Source organism: Corvus kubaryi, unplaced genomic scaffold (assembly GCF_017639235.1).
Source record: "Corvus kubaryi isolate FWS band 111438036 unplaced genomic scaffold, C.kubaryi_AGA036_p1.0 135, whole genome shotgun sequence".
Classification (NCBI taxonomy): Eukaryota; Metazoa; Chordata; class Aves; order Passeriformes; family Corvidae; genus Corvus; species Corvus kubaryi.
In genome coordinates, this window is record NW_024580669.1 from 2177343 (window position 1) to 2192375 (window position 15033).

Below are 15033 nucleotides of genomic sequence, written 5' to 3' on the forward strand. Positions count from 1 at the left end.
TTTTTTAAAAAAAATTGTAACTAGAGAAACCAAAATTTTAACAATGATGGTCATCTATTCATTGAACTGTGGCTGAAACCAACAACAGGACAAAGAACTTTCCACTAAGAAGCGTGATCATGGCTTCAGTGTACCTTCCATGAACCAAACAGGAAATTCTGCAGAGAAAAAAGGGAAGTAAGAACTCGGATCTTGTTAATGAAGGTTTTGGCAAGCTGACCTTTTGGGCCTTTTTGAAAACCCTGTTTTTCGTCGTGTCTGGTGTTTGAATTTCTTGTGTCTCTGCTGACCATGGTGGGGGGGAAAAGTTCCTTGTTGTGCTGTGTTTGTCATCAGGTGCAGGTCTCTGATAGGAGGGAGATGGAGCATTCCCTGAGAGTATCTGAGCGTATTTTTAGGAAGCAACTTTTTGGAGGGTGGGATAGAGACTGGTCAGAAAGGAGCCTTTGATAGGAATGCAGACTGAGGAGGGGAAAACCAGCAGTCTCTGGAAATGTTCAAACAGGGAAACAAAGACTTACTTCAGGGATGCATAGGGATTTGGGAAATTAGGTTGTTAATGGATTGAGAACAAGCCTGAAAAAAAAAAAAAGAAACCACAATGGACCAGTTACTTAAAAGTCTTTTATTCATCTTGCTTTTAGTTTTACTATTCACGAGTGCCATGTTTTATGTATTTTACTAATAACATGGAGCTCTGCAGTTTACAGTGCTTTTAGTGTTTCATGATGCTCATTCCGAAGGAGGAAGCAGAGCTCCTCCATCACTCAGTGACTCAGGGTCCCAGAGCAGGGCTGGCAGAGGCAAAATGTGAACCTTGAGGCAGCCTTGGGCTTGAGGGCTGGAAATGAGCAAAGACCTGTGTGCTCTGAAGGCTGAGACAGAAGGTTTTATTTGTATTTTAAAGAGTCAGTAGCACTCTTCCAAGTCAGGGAAGGAATTGCAGTGTGTGACATCCCTTTCTTCAAAGCCTTGTTCAGAAACTCAGCTGGTGGAGCTCTGTGTTGATCCAGGTGTGTTTGTAGCACCTGATACAAATGAATGTTACAGAAAACAAAAGAAATCAAAGTGATTTATTGAATTCATCCCATGGCTCCCATGCATGACCTTCATATGAAGAAGAGATGAAGTATAAGAGCCCAAGAATCCAGTCAGATCACAAGATAGGCAGAGATTAAACTGGGATTAAGAAGCTTGAGCAGGAGGAACATGGCAGAGATAAACCACTGCACAGGTGGGGCCACTCACAGAAACAGAATATCTGAAGAGTATATGTTAAAATGAGCATATTTAACATAAATACATCGTACAGGGGGTTCCAAAATGCATATTAAAAAAAAGTAGAAAAGCTAGCAAGAACTGTCTTACAGTCTTTAAAGTTATTTACTTACTCTGAGATGGTGAGGATAGGGAAAAGATGCAGTAGTTTCATCACCTCCTGTAGGTGTAGACTTCAGAAATCAGCTTGTTGAGACATTCCTTTGGAACAGTGTAGGATTTAAGTCAGGTTAGAAGATGACTTGCAACACAACTTTGGAATTAATCTCAGGGTGCTCTGAGAATAAGGCAAATGAAAATGGGAGGCGTTTAGTGCCTGTTGAGAACTGGGTGCCCTGGTTTTGAAAACATCTCAGTGGGTTAAAAGGACTTAGACTGAGAAATTGGTCAAGCACCATATTTGGTCTGAGTGAACGCTGCAGATCAAGTTCACCTGTCTGCCCTGTGAGAAGCAACAAAATTGGGATCATGAGTGCAGAGTGAGGACGTGCTTGGGAGTAGTGTTAAGATGCCTGAGGCAGGGATGAAAAATCCACCTTTCCTCAGAGGAAAGAATCATCTGTGATAAAAGGGTCATTTTGAGGCTTTGGAGACTTGGTTTGTCAGAGACACTAGAGGTAACTGGGGCAGAGAAGAGGTTTTCTCCTGCATTAGCAGGACATGCAGGAGGTTATAGCTGTAATTGGGAAGAGGAGGAACAGAGAAAATGCTCTGGATTTTCCACAGTATTTTAGAATGCCACTTCTGCAGGGGAAAATCCCCGAAAGAAGCTTAACAAACTAAACCCCATGGGCTGAAAAGGAGGCATGTTTTACCTCCCAGAGTATGGAGGTGGATGGCTGGATGGCAAGTGTGCCCTGGGCTGGTGGGATGAAGGAATTGGCAAAACTCTAGTTCATCCTAAACTGAATCCAGAGAGGATTAAACAGGTCTCACTTCTGAAAATGCTGGGAATGAAGGAAAGGAAATGGTTGGTTTTGTCACATCATCTTTCAGAAACCTTGTTCATAAATGGGAAAATAAGGTGACTGAAAGGGATGTGCAGGGGGAAGCAAGGAATGAAAAACTGTGGAACCCACCAGGAAGGAGGCAGCCTGTGAAGGACTGCTCAGATGTGCTTTGTCTTTGGTGGGATTCGGTGACAGAGAGAAAAAAACTGGTTTCACGTTCTAATTTTTAATCAAGCAAGTGATAGAAGAAGACAAGAAAGAGAGAAGGACCTGCCCTGGAAGGGCAAAGTGAGCACTGAGGAGATAGTTTAGAAACAGTTTCATTTCTCTTATTTCACTGTGATTTTTTTCTGTGCAATAAATGTATATTTAATCTAGTTGGTTCTAGTAAAACTCAGCTGTAGAATTAACAAATATACTCTTGGCTCTTTTGGGTGTCTCATCATGGAAGGGTGAAAGTAAATCCACCTCTCACTTTTGAGGTCCTGCCAGGCAGTTTGTAATACCACAAATCCAAGCACTTATATGTTGTGATATCTTGAGATCACTGACTTGGACATATTAATCATATCATCAAAGACAGGGAGACCTCTGAGTGCAGGAGTGCCCATTTCCATCATGGATAGTTTTAATGAAAATGATGTTTTTAAGGCTTATGTTAACCTGTCTTTTTGTTTAAAAAAGTGAAAACGGGGAAACAAAAATAGATTCTTGAAAAATAGAAATTTATAGTTTTGACCAGTGACAGAAAGCGTAATAAGGTTTTGCTTTGGTTTGGTTTTGTGATGGTTTTATTTATATATTTATGTGCAAATCATCAGCTTTTGAAATGACGAGAAATCAGAGAGGGAAAGGAAAATGTTTTGTACTTTTAGACTAGCGACACAAATGCAGAATTGGGTGCTTTGCTGGGCTTCTAGCTGTGTTTTAAGCAAGGAGAATTTTCCTAATTTTTCAGGCTGAGTGAAATTGGGAGCAATTTGCTGTATGATACGGAATACAGTGAATCAGCATTCTCGATGGCAGCTATTTATAGTTACTCTATTTTTATTCAAAGCAAAACAATAGCACTGAATTTCAGGCAGTTGGACCAGACGCTCAGGAAGGTCCCTCTTGAAGCTGAGGGAAAAAAATATCATCTTGCTGGGTCTTGAGAGCTGAGCTCGTGAGCTCTGCCGGCATCTCCGTTTCAGTGCCGTCCTCTGAAGGTGAAATCCGGGGCTGTGCTGGGGAGTTGCAGGAGCAGATGCCTTTAAAATGTAGTTTTTATCCACAGTTCAGGGGCTATCAGCATTCCTTGTATTTTATATTTGAAGAACGGAGCAATATAATTAATGCCTGTTAATTTTAACCATCTCTTCCAGGTTTTCTGTGACTGTTTCATGTCCTGCTGCTGCAGCCAACGTGGGTCCAGATGCCGTGGCTACAAAGGCTTGTTACTGTCTCATGCTGGGTCCCTCAAATCCAAGAGCTACTTGGCAGTTTCCAAGGCAACCACCTGTGGAATAATTAAAAAGGATGAAGTGTTAGCGTGCCAGATATAAGGGATTCCTGCCTGGAGAGAGCGTTTCACTTTCATCTGTCTTGAAGAATCAAACGTGCCTCTGCCAGCAAAGTTAAGGTAGTACAATTAAAAAGCAATGGTTTATTTTCTGGAAGTTTGAGGTGGAGCAACAAACCTGATATGACTGTATGCTATACAGAAGTGACCATGGTTCCTTCTGGGTTAATATTTTGGATATATTTAAACAGAAAACGCACGAGAAAAGTGGTGATGGAACGGCAGTGTGGGTGATCAGTATTTTGTATTAGTAAAACAGTTGCATGGACTGTTTTGTACTTTATGCCGTCTTCCCTCGGATGATTTTAAGCTGGGAAGGACTAAAATGGAGCATACATTAGTTAGAGCATAAATATAGGAAGTGCAGCCTTCATGCCAAGTACACTGAGATTTCTTTGGCGTTCAGTGAAGTGATAGATATAAAAGGAATGTAGGAGTGGGCTCACTGCAAAATGACAGTCGGAATCAAGGATTGATCTTTATCCCAGAGCTTAAAGGGTGGGCAGTGACTAGGTCCATGCTGAACCAAACTGATAATCAGGTTTAGCTGCTTCGGTGAAGCAGCAGCTAAAACCATTTTGAAGGCACATATTCCCAGATTCAGAGCTGAAATTGCATGGTGGAAGAAAACAAATATTAAGCAAAATAGCCCTGTTAGAATAACAAAAAGTGGCAACTTTCATTCTGAAAGTTTGAAATCTCGCTGCAGAAGTTGAGGGCAAAGGTGTTAGGCTTCGGATAACTGGAAAAATTCTTCTCCAAGTATTATATGTTACTGGATGTATCTGCTTATTATATCTTCCTTCTCTGCCAGTCATTCAAATATAGTTGAATAGAGAAATATTATTCATTTCTGACAATGGAGTTAAATGGAGAAAAACCACATTCTCATTCTTCCCATAGTCCAAATAACTGCTCAGTTAAGTCTGGTTACCTTGCCTGATGCTCTTGTACAGTTAATTTTAGGCGTGATGCTTTTGTGTAATTTATTTTAAGGGAAAAAAAAAAAAAAAGGAGTTCTAAATTTTGAAGTAGAAATATTTGGGATGCCATCTGGGCTTTACATAATAAATTTTTCCTGCCAAAATGATTGTGGGATTCTGTTGGGATGTGGATGGGATTTCACATTCCATCCCTTCCACAGCACAAGAGGATCATTGTTTTTTAGATACGGTGGGTCCAAGGAGAAATAAGAATTGTGTGGTGGCAGCTCTGTGATCTGAGGGAATACAAATAGAATCTATCCTGTAACTGCTGTCACCTGTTACAGATGTTACCTCATTTCAGCAGCAAATACTTGCAGGTACCAACTGAGCACAGCTGCAGTTTTTCACCCTAATACTTGATTTCCTGTTCATTGGTTTGTTGTCACCACATCTTAAATGCCAAAGTGGTTTTCTTTGTGAAGTAATTCTTCAGCCTGTTCATTCCTTTCAGTGTGGAGCTGAGGAAAGTGGGGTTTTCAGGCAAATGCTGTTTTCACATGTGGAAGGGGTGTGCTGGCAAAGTGTCTGCGCCAGGCACAGTGAGGGGGATATGGAATTGAGACACTCTGCAAGTAGAGTGAAGGTAGTTGGTGTGTGGGGATCCAGATCCTTGATCTTTCCAAGCAGCATAAATAACTCTCAGAGATGGAATTGGATGCTTGTAAATGAGTGTATGGGTGTATTTGTGGAAACCTAATATAATAGCAATCAGGTACAGTAACTCAGGATTCCCAGGAGTGTACACAGAGAAGTGTCAGCTTGGATGCTCCTACAAAACATCCCAAATACATACAAATACCTCCATTTTTCTGTTCTATCTCAAATGCTGTGGGTGAGGTTTTTCTCATGAAGCTTACATGTCCAGGTAGTGCTGAAGCTGGTGGTGAACAGCAGGTAGGATGAACAACTTCCTGTAAGTTCCTATTCCACACCCCCTTGAAGGGGATGACTTGTCTCTAAAAAGGTGCCTCTAGAAAGGAATCCATCTTTTCCATGGAGAGTTCAGCCTGGACAGCTGATTTAGCCTAGGTGGCAGACCTTTCAGGAACTTCAAGTGTGCAATTAGATACATTTGTATATCAAATTCATTCATCCGTGCTTGTTTCTCTGTATTCCATTCCTACTCCAGACCTTCCAGAGCTAAGTGGAGTTGCATTTGATTACTGGTACAACCCCCTTGCTCATCCTCCTCTTCCCAACTTGTACATTTGGCCCTGTCAGTTTTTCCAACCTTCATCTGCAGGCCTGTGGTTCAGTATCAAGGGTAGTGAAGAGCCCCATGGAGTTTGTTAACATAGTTTGTAATAGAAATAAAAACATCCATGCTAAATTTAGGCAGCTGGGCTGTGTGAAAGAAAATACAGGCAGAATTGATTTTTGATGTTCTGTATATAGGTTATGTTTTAATAATCTTTATCTCTGGGAAGTTTTACAGAACTGAAGGGAATAAAAGGCTAGAAGTATTGATTGGTTCAGTAATTTTAATCTCTTAAAGTGATTCAGTACCTGTCGACATACAAGTTGTTCCTGTAGCCTTGGCTATTAGAATTAGCCTTGGCTAATTAGTATTAGTGCTATATGCACCCAGAAGAGTAAAATTTTCTTTCTAATTCTCTTTCTGTGGCAGAAGATTGATGTTATGCTCCATGTTGGGGTAACTTGATGTCTTTTTGAGAGGAAAAAAATGGGAAATAGTGATATGGTAATTGTTTCAAAGATTATTTTGATACAGTGGTTAATATTCTCCTATTTTTATACCGTCAGAACAACTGTATCAAGAGTCAGTTACTGTGTGGTAGTCTAAAAGTGTCATTAAAATACCCATTAATTTTGTTAAATGAATTGGGACTGTTTCCTAGAATAGGTAGGACTTTCATCTTGTTGCTTGGAAATTCAGGTGATTTTTCAGGTTGGGATTTTTCAAAGGGAGTTTTTCCTTCTAGAAAGAAGTGCTTACAGTGGAAATATAGGGGAAATTCAGGATAAGAGCAATAAGCTCAAGTCACTTTTGTGGAAAAGGGAACTCAAATAATGAATGGACCCTTTTGCCTAGGCTTGATTTTGCTTTCAGAAGGAGGGAGCTGTTCTGCTGCACTTCGATGGATGGATGCTTTATGGGGAGCAAAGCTGCATCACAACTTTAATGCAAACAGAATTATCTACAAGGTGACAGACCTTATGCTTAGGCACCAGATGCCTTTCTCCCCTCCACCTGCTCCTGCTGGGCATTTTGGATATGCTTTTCCAGCATAGTTCAGATGATTTTCCCTGATAGACAGCACAAAAAGTCCAGAATAGAATAGGAAGGTCTGACAGCTTGCAGAGAGGCAGTGAGGGTTAGGGTAGAAAAGCAGCTCTTGTAACACACTCATCTAGAGCAGTGATTTGTCTTCAGCAGTGGCCCCAGGTGGGTTATTGAGGAGCACAGCAACAGAATGAGCATAGGATCCTCCTTCTGCACACTCTTCATTCTCCAGACGTCTGTAGTACGTGGATTGACTGAGCTGGATGTCTTTTTTTTTGCAGTGTTTACTGGACTTGGCTTTTGGAATTCATTAATGAGAAGTACTCGGAAGTCTAAAGCTCTGTGGTTCTCCAGCTTAGCTAACACGTCAGCCTGTTCAGTGAGGAACCATATTCTATTGTTAACTGTTGAGCCTGAGCTTCATTTAAAATCCACTTCTTGCACTGGAAAAGACTTAAATAATTCATACATAACTATTTTCATGACAATCATAATTCAGCTAGAGCTCAGCCTGCTACAGGTGTTGAGTCAGTTCAAAGCCTGCTGACCTGCACATGAAGTAGGGCCGCTTTCCCCACCTCCAGTCATCCTACTTCACACTTAATTTGATTGAGATTCCTCGTGAATTTCACTCCTGAATTTCATTTATGCATTTTAATGTCCAGTGAGTAATCTGCACACATTTCTTTTTGGTTTTTCCTACTTATTTACTGCCTTTGCTACTGTGAATAACTTTACTATCATCAGCAGATGTTGTCATCTCACTGTTGAGCCCCTTTAATGTCATTTATGAATTCACTGAACAGTGCTGGGAACAGATCCCAGCTCAGATCCCTGTGGAAAGAAGAGCTGAAATGGCACCAAGTCCTGCCAAAAGCAGAGTGGGTTTGCCCGCTTCTGCACGTGGCACAGCTGAATTTGTGGTAAAATCACTGTGCTGTTGTGGTACACTTGCAAATGTGGAGTCACTGTAAAATACTTTATAGGAATGGATAATAATATGTAAGATACAATGTCATTCTTCATCACAGAACCGTTTGGAAAAGACCTCTAAGGTCACCAAGTTCTGCCCTCAACCACCACCATGTTCACCACTAAACCATATCCTCGTGTCCCATATCCACGCATTTTTTGACTCCACCACTTCCCTGGGCAGCGTGTTCCAGTGCTGCCTGTTTGTAATTTCACCTTCGAAAGATAGGGTGGGCAAGGGATTCACCTTTCTGGATGACTGAGGATGATGTTTAATGTTTAAAAGGTCCACACCTGCTTTGTTCACAACTTTTTTCATCTTCTGAGTTTTCAGTCTGAAAACCAGCTTGGTTGGAACGTGCTGGTTTTTCACTCTCTGCATTACCAGTAAACAGAAAATTAGATTAAGTAAGGGAAATTAGGCTACAGAATAGATCTCCACAATCATAAATACATGCTTGTGGTAGATGATTAAGTGTAGGAAGTTGCCTGAGCAGTAGAACTGTTACTTGCTCTTGTTTCCTGACATTAACATAGCAAACATCTAATATAAAACTGGGCCAGATCTAAAGGACGTCTAATTTTTCCAGTGGTGTCCTGCAGCTGCAGCTTAGGGAAGTGGAGAGTTGAGGACATGAATGTGTTGCCCATGAGTGCAGTGTCCCACTGCTGCTTCCTCTTACCACCTCTGTTTCTTCCTAATTATTCCTGAAATTCTGTTTGCTTTTCACTGCTCCTGTTACCAACCCCTGTGAAAACTGTATTTTCACGAAGCTATCTACAGTGACTTCAAGGTCTCTCCTAATCAGGAAAAAAACTAATTTAGAACCCCTCATTTTCTGTATGTAGTTGGCTGCTTTTTCTATATACAGGGCCTTGGAATTAATCTACTTGAATTTCATCTTCTGTTTTCTCTCCCAGTCACACTGTATAATAACTAGCTGGAAGAAAAGATTGAGGATAACTGCTTTGATGCACTTACTGGTTTATCTGTATTAGACCTGTGACCTCACAGTGTGTCCTTTTCAGCATAATTTATTGTTCAGTTAAATGAGAGAGGTCTAACTCCAGACCTGTGTAGGATTTTATGTGCGTGTGTAAGGGGTATGTTCTCTGCATGTAAATTAACTGTTGATTAATGAGACCTTCCTCCTTCCTACACCAGAGTTTTCTTCAGGATCTTCTGGAGAAGTTGGTAATTTTTAGGGGCTCCCAATATCCAGGGAGCTCTTTCAGAGCCCTGCTGTCTGTGACCTGCAGATTGCAGTCCATCAGTTGGTATTTTTAATAATTTGGTTTCCTTAGAAATCTGGCTGCGTCCACGTGCTCCTGGCTGTGTAATTCCTGGTAGGCTTTGGCAGTGAGCAATGCTCAGCTTCCCGGAGAGGATTCTCTTTCCTGGTCCTCTCTGCAGGCAGGCGCCAGAGGTGGAAGTTCCCATAACTGTTACATACTGAACAGTGAGTTCATTTGGGTTTTCGTGTGGCAAACAAGTATTTCTGAGGTTTTTTCCCCTTCCCCACAGCTTTGTCCTGTTGAGCCTTTTGTCTTTTGTCGCCTACTGGCCGAGCAGACTTTCTTATAAGCTTCACCCTTCTGGTCTATTTGATAAAATTTCCTCTTAGCACATCAGTTCTCAGTGGCTTTTTTTTTTTTTAATCTTAGAATTTTGCATTTAGTTTGTTAAAGTGTTCATTTTTTTCCTGGAATCACAGTATGACTTCTCTTTCTGAAGGACATGCTTTTGAACACTTTCTTAATCTTGTTCTTTGTTTTGTTTTAAGTTGCACTTATTCTGTTCTTCCGTATGCAGTATGGGGTCTTTAGCAAGCTGTCACCTCCTTAATAGCTTCACCTTTTTGCCTGTTCATTTTAGTTTTCTTTAAAGTAGTTTCCTTGTTTCTTCATGACAGAATGCTTGAGGTTATTGAGGACCTGACTAAGGTCATCTGGTCCAACCCTCATGCTCAAGTGGGGATTTTTTTTTTAGTTGCACAGCTAAAAATAGAGAAAACTACTGTTTCAAGTACTGAACTTGAGTGCTTTGTAATCAGTAATGCAGCCACTCTTCAGCAGTGAAGATCCTGTACACAGGTCAGGACTGGGTCAAGTCTTGCCTCTGCTGTGTTTTCAGAGTTGTTTGAAGGAGTGCTAATTAATGGTGTCTTAAAAAGGCAGTGTTTGCATCACAGTGAGTATACCTAGAATTCATCTGTCTCCAAAATCCTACAGTTTGGCCACTTTAATTTCAAGAGGTGATGGTTGATGCTGACAACTGTCAGGTACCTTCATGGGGCTGGAAGTTTCAGACCCACAGAGTGGTTTTGGTTGGAAGGGACCTTAAAGCCCATCCAGTTCCAGCCCCGACATAGGCGGGGCCACTTTCCACTAGACCTGGTTGCTCCAAGCCTGGCCTTGGACACTTCCAGGCATGGGGCATTGTCTGGAGCTGGGAAGTCTCTCTATCCTGCTGAACTTGGTTTTATGTCTTTTCTCCCTTAATATGCTCTTCTTGGAAGGAAGAAGTTTTGAGCTTCATGGGCGTCCATGCACTTTGAGATACTCATGTCAGACAAAACAACATGAGGAAGTTTTTACCAGAAAATTTGTCCTTGTTGTGGTTCTCATCCTGCTGGAATAATTGGAGGATGCTGCCCCAGCCAGTGAAGTGGAATGAGCAGTTTGATTTATCCTGCCAGCATCTCTGTGTGGTCAGATGAGCTGCTGTCCGCGTTCCCTGAGCTCTAGTGAGTGCAGGCATTTGAAATTCAGTGAATAAAATCCCACCCTGTTATTTCAGTGTTTTGAACTGGTGAATGTTTTCCCTTTTAGAAAGTTTTTTCTGTCACTATGATGGTTAAGAAAGAGCAATTTGATGCTTGATTAAAAGCAAGGAGAAGGCTTGCAGAGTCTCTCTGGGTGAAAAGAAGTTACAGTTTGGTGGGTGACCTAAAGGGATGAAATGAGAGTGGAATTTTAAATCAAATATAAGGATGTAATAAAATTATGCTGATTGCAAGGAACAGCTTGGTTTGACTTGGGTGCTTGATAATTTCACCCGTTTCTCCTCATTCTTAGATAAATAAGTGAAAAGTTTGCAACTTGGAGATGTACTCAGAGACTGCATTTCCAGCAGTATAAATTCCATTTCAGAGACTATTTACAAAAGCATACGGTGACAGGAAAAGGGGGAATGGCTTCAAACTGAAAGAGAGCAGGTTTAGATTAGATATTGGGAAGAAATTCTTCCCTGTGAGAGTGAGGAGGCCCTGGCACAGGTTGCCCAGAGAAGTTGTGGCTACTCCTGGATCCCTGGTTGGATGCAACCTGGGATAGTGGAAGGTGTCCCTGCCCATGGCAGAGGGTTGGAACTGGATGGGCTTTAAGGTCCCTTCCAACTGAAACCATTCTGTGATTCTGTGAAATGAGGAAAACCCCAACATACTCAACAGAAGAAACTGGGTGAGATGAATCTGTCTTTAAAGGTCAGATTGTATTTGGGTGTTACCACTTTCTGTTCGTTCCATATGGTCAGTGGCAGCACCAGTTGAGCTGTTTTTGAATTTTTAAGATGAGTTTGTGTCTGCACTTATTCACACACTACCAAGAAAAGAAAAACCCAAAGCCAGCCCTGAAGTGGATCTTTTAGCATATTAGTTGTTAGTGGCTGTTCATCCAAATAAAGGACTGATCTGACTCGCTGGAAATTTTGTGGTGCTTTACCCTTGATATTATGAGATTGCAGTGCTAAGGTTTGTGTGGGTGAGTGGGCAGTCCTGCCTCAGTGTGCAAATACAGACTCTTCAGCAGCCTCTGGGCTGAGGTTAATGAACTTTTTCTGTTCTCTTTTGTTCTGTCTGTAGCTTCCTCAGTTTTGGCCTCTGCAAGAATGCAGACTGGTCTAAAAACTATGTAGATTACATAATGTAGGGCTGGGGTTTCTTCCAGCTGAGTGGTAGCTGATCTCAGTTTCTAGCAGGTTTGAAAAGCTCTTCTGCCAACCAAACCTTGGAGCAGGTGCTTGCTTCACCAGTGGCATTTGCTGATCCCTTGTTACGTTAATTTGGGTAAAGACAATCTTTTTTTGGAGGACAGAAGGATGCTTCAAGAGCTTGGTGTTTGTTTTTTCCCATCAAATAAGTGTGGATTGAATGCAAATGTTCAGGAATGGTGTCAGGACGGAGAGGATGAGGGGTGTTTTCGGTTAATGTCTGCCAAGAATTAAGGAAAATTAACACAAAATTCTTGTGGTTTGGGAGAATACTCACTGGAGGAGTTGTCTGCTCCACAGATGGGGGCTGTACAGAGTACTTGGGATAACTGGTTTGAAACAAGGGTTCACATCCAGTTTGCAGGGGGATGATTCAGCTTCTTTGGGATATAGTACCTTGTAGTTCAGTTGCTGAGCACTTCTAAAGGAAAGGACCCCACAGTCCTTGAACAGGCAGAAATCTTGATGAAATCACTGATTTGTTGGTAGCAAGGCCTGAAGAAACCTCTGCACTGCCTTAAGGGTGGGCAGGACTCCTCAGGAATCAGTGAATAATCAGGTTGGTGTTTATTCAGAGCGTTTGTTTCCTTCAAGTTGTCTATTTTCACCTTCTGTAAGGTCCTAAGGCTACTTCAGGCATGATGTTTCTGGTGTTGTCTATTCTAGACACTTGATGTGGGATTTCAAACTCTGCTGAGGTGTTGGCAGTGGTACAACATGTGACTGGTTTATGGTAACTCCTGCTCAGATTTGTAATGCAAATACCATCTCTCTGCAGGTTTTCAGAGCCCTGGTTCCCCTGGAACTGAGGGTTTCACCATGTAATCCTATTGGATTAAGATTAATCTCACCTGGGTGTCTGCTTTTTAAAGTGGGATGAGATTTATCCAGAGTCTCCTAATTGCTGGAATAATTCCAAACAGCAAGTAGTAAGATCTTATCTTCTTTCTATCATCGTGGTTCTAAAGAGGGAACTTAAGCTTCCTTCATAGTTATTTCTTGGTGTTCTGCCATAAAAAGCAGAGAACGGTCTAAAGATAATTGGGCAAAGGAAACTTGGTGCTGGATGTGGAGGGTTTTTGTGTTGGTAGAAGAGGATGAGCATCCTAAAGACTGAAGTGAAACTCACTTGAAAAAAAAAAAGACTTGATTTGGTATATAAGCAGTTTTTTAGAATGATGCTGCTTCTCCTCCTTGAAGCTCTTCCAACTGAAATACACACTGCCATATGCTGCTGGAATACCAGCACACGGACTGGATTAAAATACAAATGAACAGAGCTGCAGTTTGAGGCTTTCGTTCTGCAGAGGGATCCAAAATGGTTCCCTTTTTCACTCTATTAAACACCTAAAGTTAGTTTTACAACATGCCTGCGCAAAACATTTTGGAGGCTTTGGGTCTGAAACAGGGATGAAGAGTTTGAGAGGGAGAGAAAATAAATTTTTCCAATTTCTTGTCCTGATCTAGGGGCAGGCACAGGTGACTTGGTGCCAGTGCTCCACCTGTAGCAAATAAAGAGATAAGGGAAATTTTGTAAGCAGCTCAAGAAGCTTGGATACTGCACTGGACATCCAGCTACCCTGCTCCGTGGGACTAATCCAGATATTTGGTAGCTTCCAGACCTGTAGCAATAGTTTCACACTTGTCTCTACTGCTGCTCTTTACTTAAAATAGCTTTAAGGCACTGATATTTAAGTGTTAGCTAGGATTTGGACTTCTTAATGTGTGTGTTAATCTTCTAAAATCTACTTGTGTATTTTAGGAGAATTTGTGGACCATATAAACAGGCTTCCTTATTGGGAACAGATAGTTTAGATGCATTTTTATGTTTTACATAGATATTTGCTAAGGAAAAATGCAAAGTTTCCCAGCTACTCCTCTCCTGAAAGTTGTTTTGAGCCAGAGTAATGATGAATAATAATGAGAAATAAATTAACAGAGCTGTATGTTGCTGTCATTGATGGGGAAGTGCTCCTGCTGATTTTATTCCAAATGCTGATCCCATAGTGGTTGATGCCGTGATACTGGGAGGAAACAACTTAGTTTAATTCATGTGTTTTATTAAAGCCATAGATATTTATTTTAATAAAAACATCAGGTACTTGTAATCTAAAAAAGGCTGGAAAACTGTGATGCAAACCAGTTCTTTTTCTTTTTTCTTCTTCTTTTTCTTTTTTCTTCTTTTTCTTTCTTCTTCTTCTCTTTTTCTTTCTTCTCTTTCTTTCCCTGGATAAAGAAGACCGGACAGGAAATCATGGAAATTATCAACAACATTCCTGACCAAGTATTCAGGAACAATTGGGCTACTAGTATTTCAATAATTGATAATTAATGAGACTTCATAAATAACACTGAGTTCTTTTTACGTGCTTGCTGGGTTTTTTTTGGAAGAGGGAGGAATGTCAGACAAATTTCTGGCGTTTCTGTGCTACCTTGGAGACTAGAAAAAGTTTCATTATTGGCATCTGAGATTCTTATGTAACTTGGTAATTCTGGGAACAAGAATTTTAAGAAAAAAGCTGAGCAGTTCGAATCTCCTCGTAAAATTAGAAGATTTAAAACCACTGTGCTAAATACTTCAGTGATAAATTCCCCAGAAATACTAGTGTTCCAAGCTCCTGGAATACGTTGATTTTGCTAGGATTCCGTCCTTAAGGAGTTAAAACTCCACATCCCATGGAGTGAATGGCAATTATTACACAAACGCAGTGTATTTGCTTTTGCAGAATATTAAATTGCAATACAGTGGAAGTGTGAGGAGAAGGTGAGGAGCTGTTGCCTCGTGGCATCAGGAGCAGAGCTGGTGCTGTTTAGGATGTGGTTTGTGTGTGCAGCCCCCAGCACAGGGCGGTGTGGAGGAGGTTGCCCTGATTTCTTACTGCTGTCAAGAGGTTTATTATTTGTTTTCTCCACGTTCAAGGTCTGTAATTCTAGTGGGGCAAGCCAGGGAAGGACTTGACCTGCTTTTTTCTTTTAGAGCAGTGTGGCTTATCTTATCCACTCTTTTCAGAACTCTTAACTATATTCAATAGAGAGGGCTTGATTGATTT

The 15033-nt window shown here is 41.2% G+C and overlaps 1 long non-coding RNA gene across 2 annotated transcripts in view; it reads left to right on the plus strand.

The window, feature by feature from the left end:
* Window positions 1–15033, plus strand: part of LOC121676221 — a 78570-nt gene that overhangs the window by 32186 nt on the left and 31351 nt on the right. For both annotated transcript variants that reach the window (XR_006020394.1, XR_006020395.1), the window contains exon 3: window positions 3593–3849. This is a non-coding gene — a long non-coding RNA (uncharacterized LOC121676221). The remainder of the gene's footprint in view (window positions 1–3592; window positions 3850–15033) is intronic.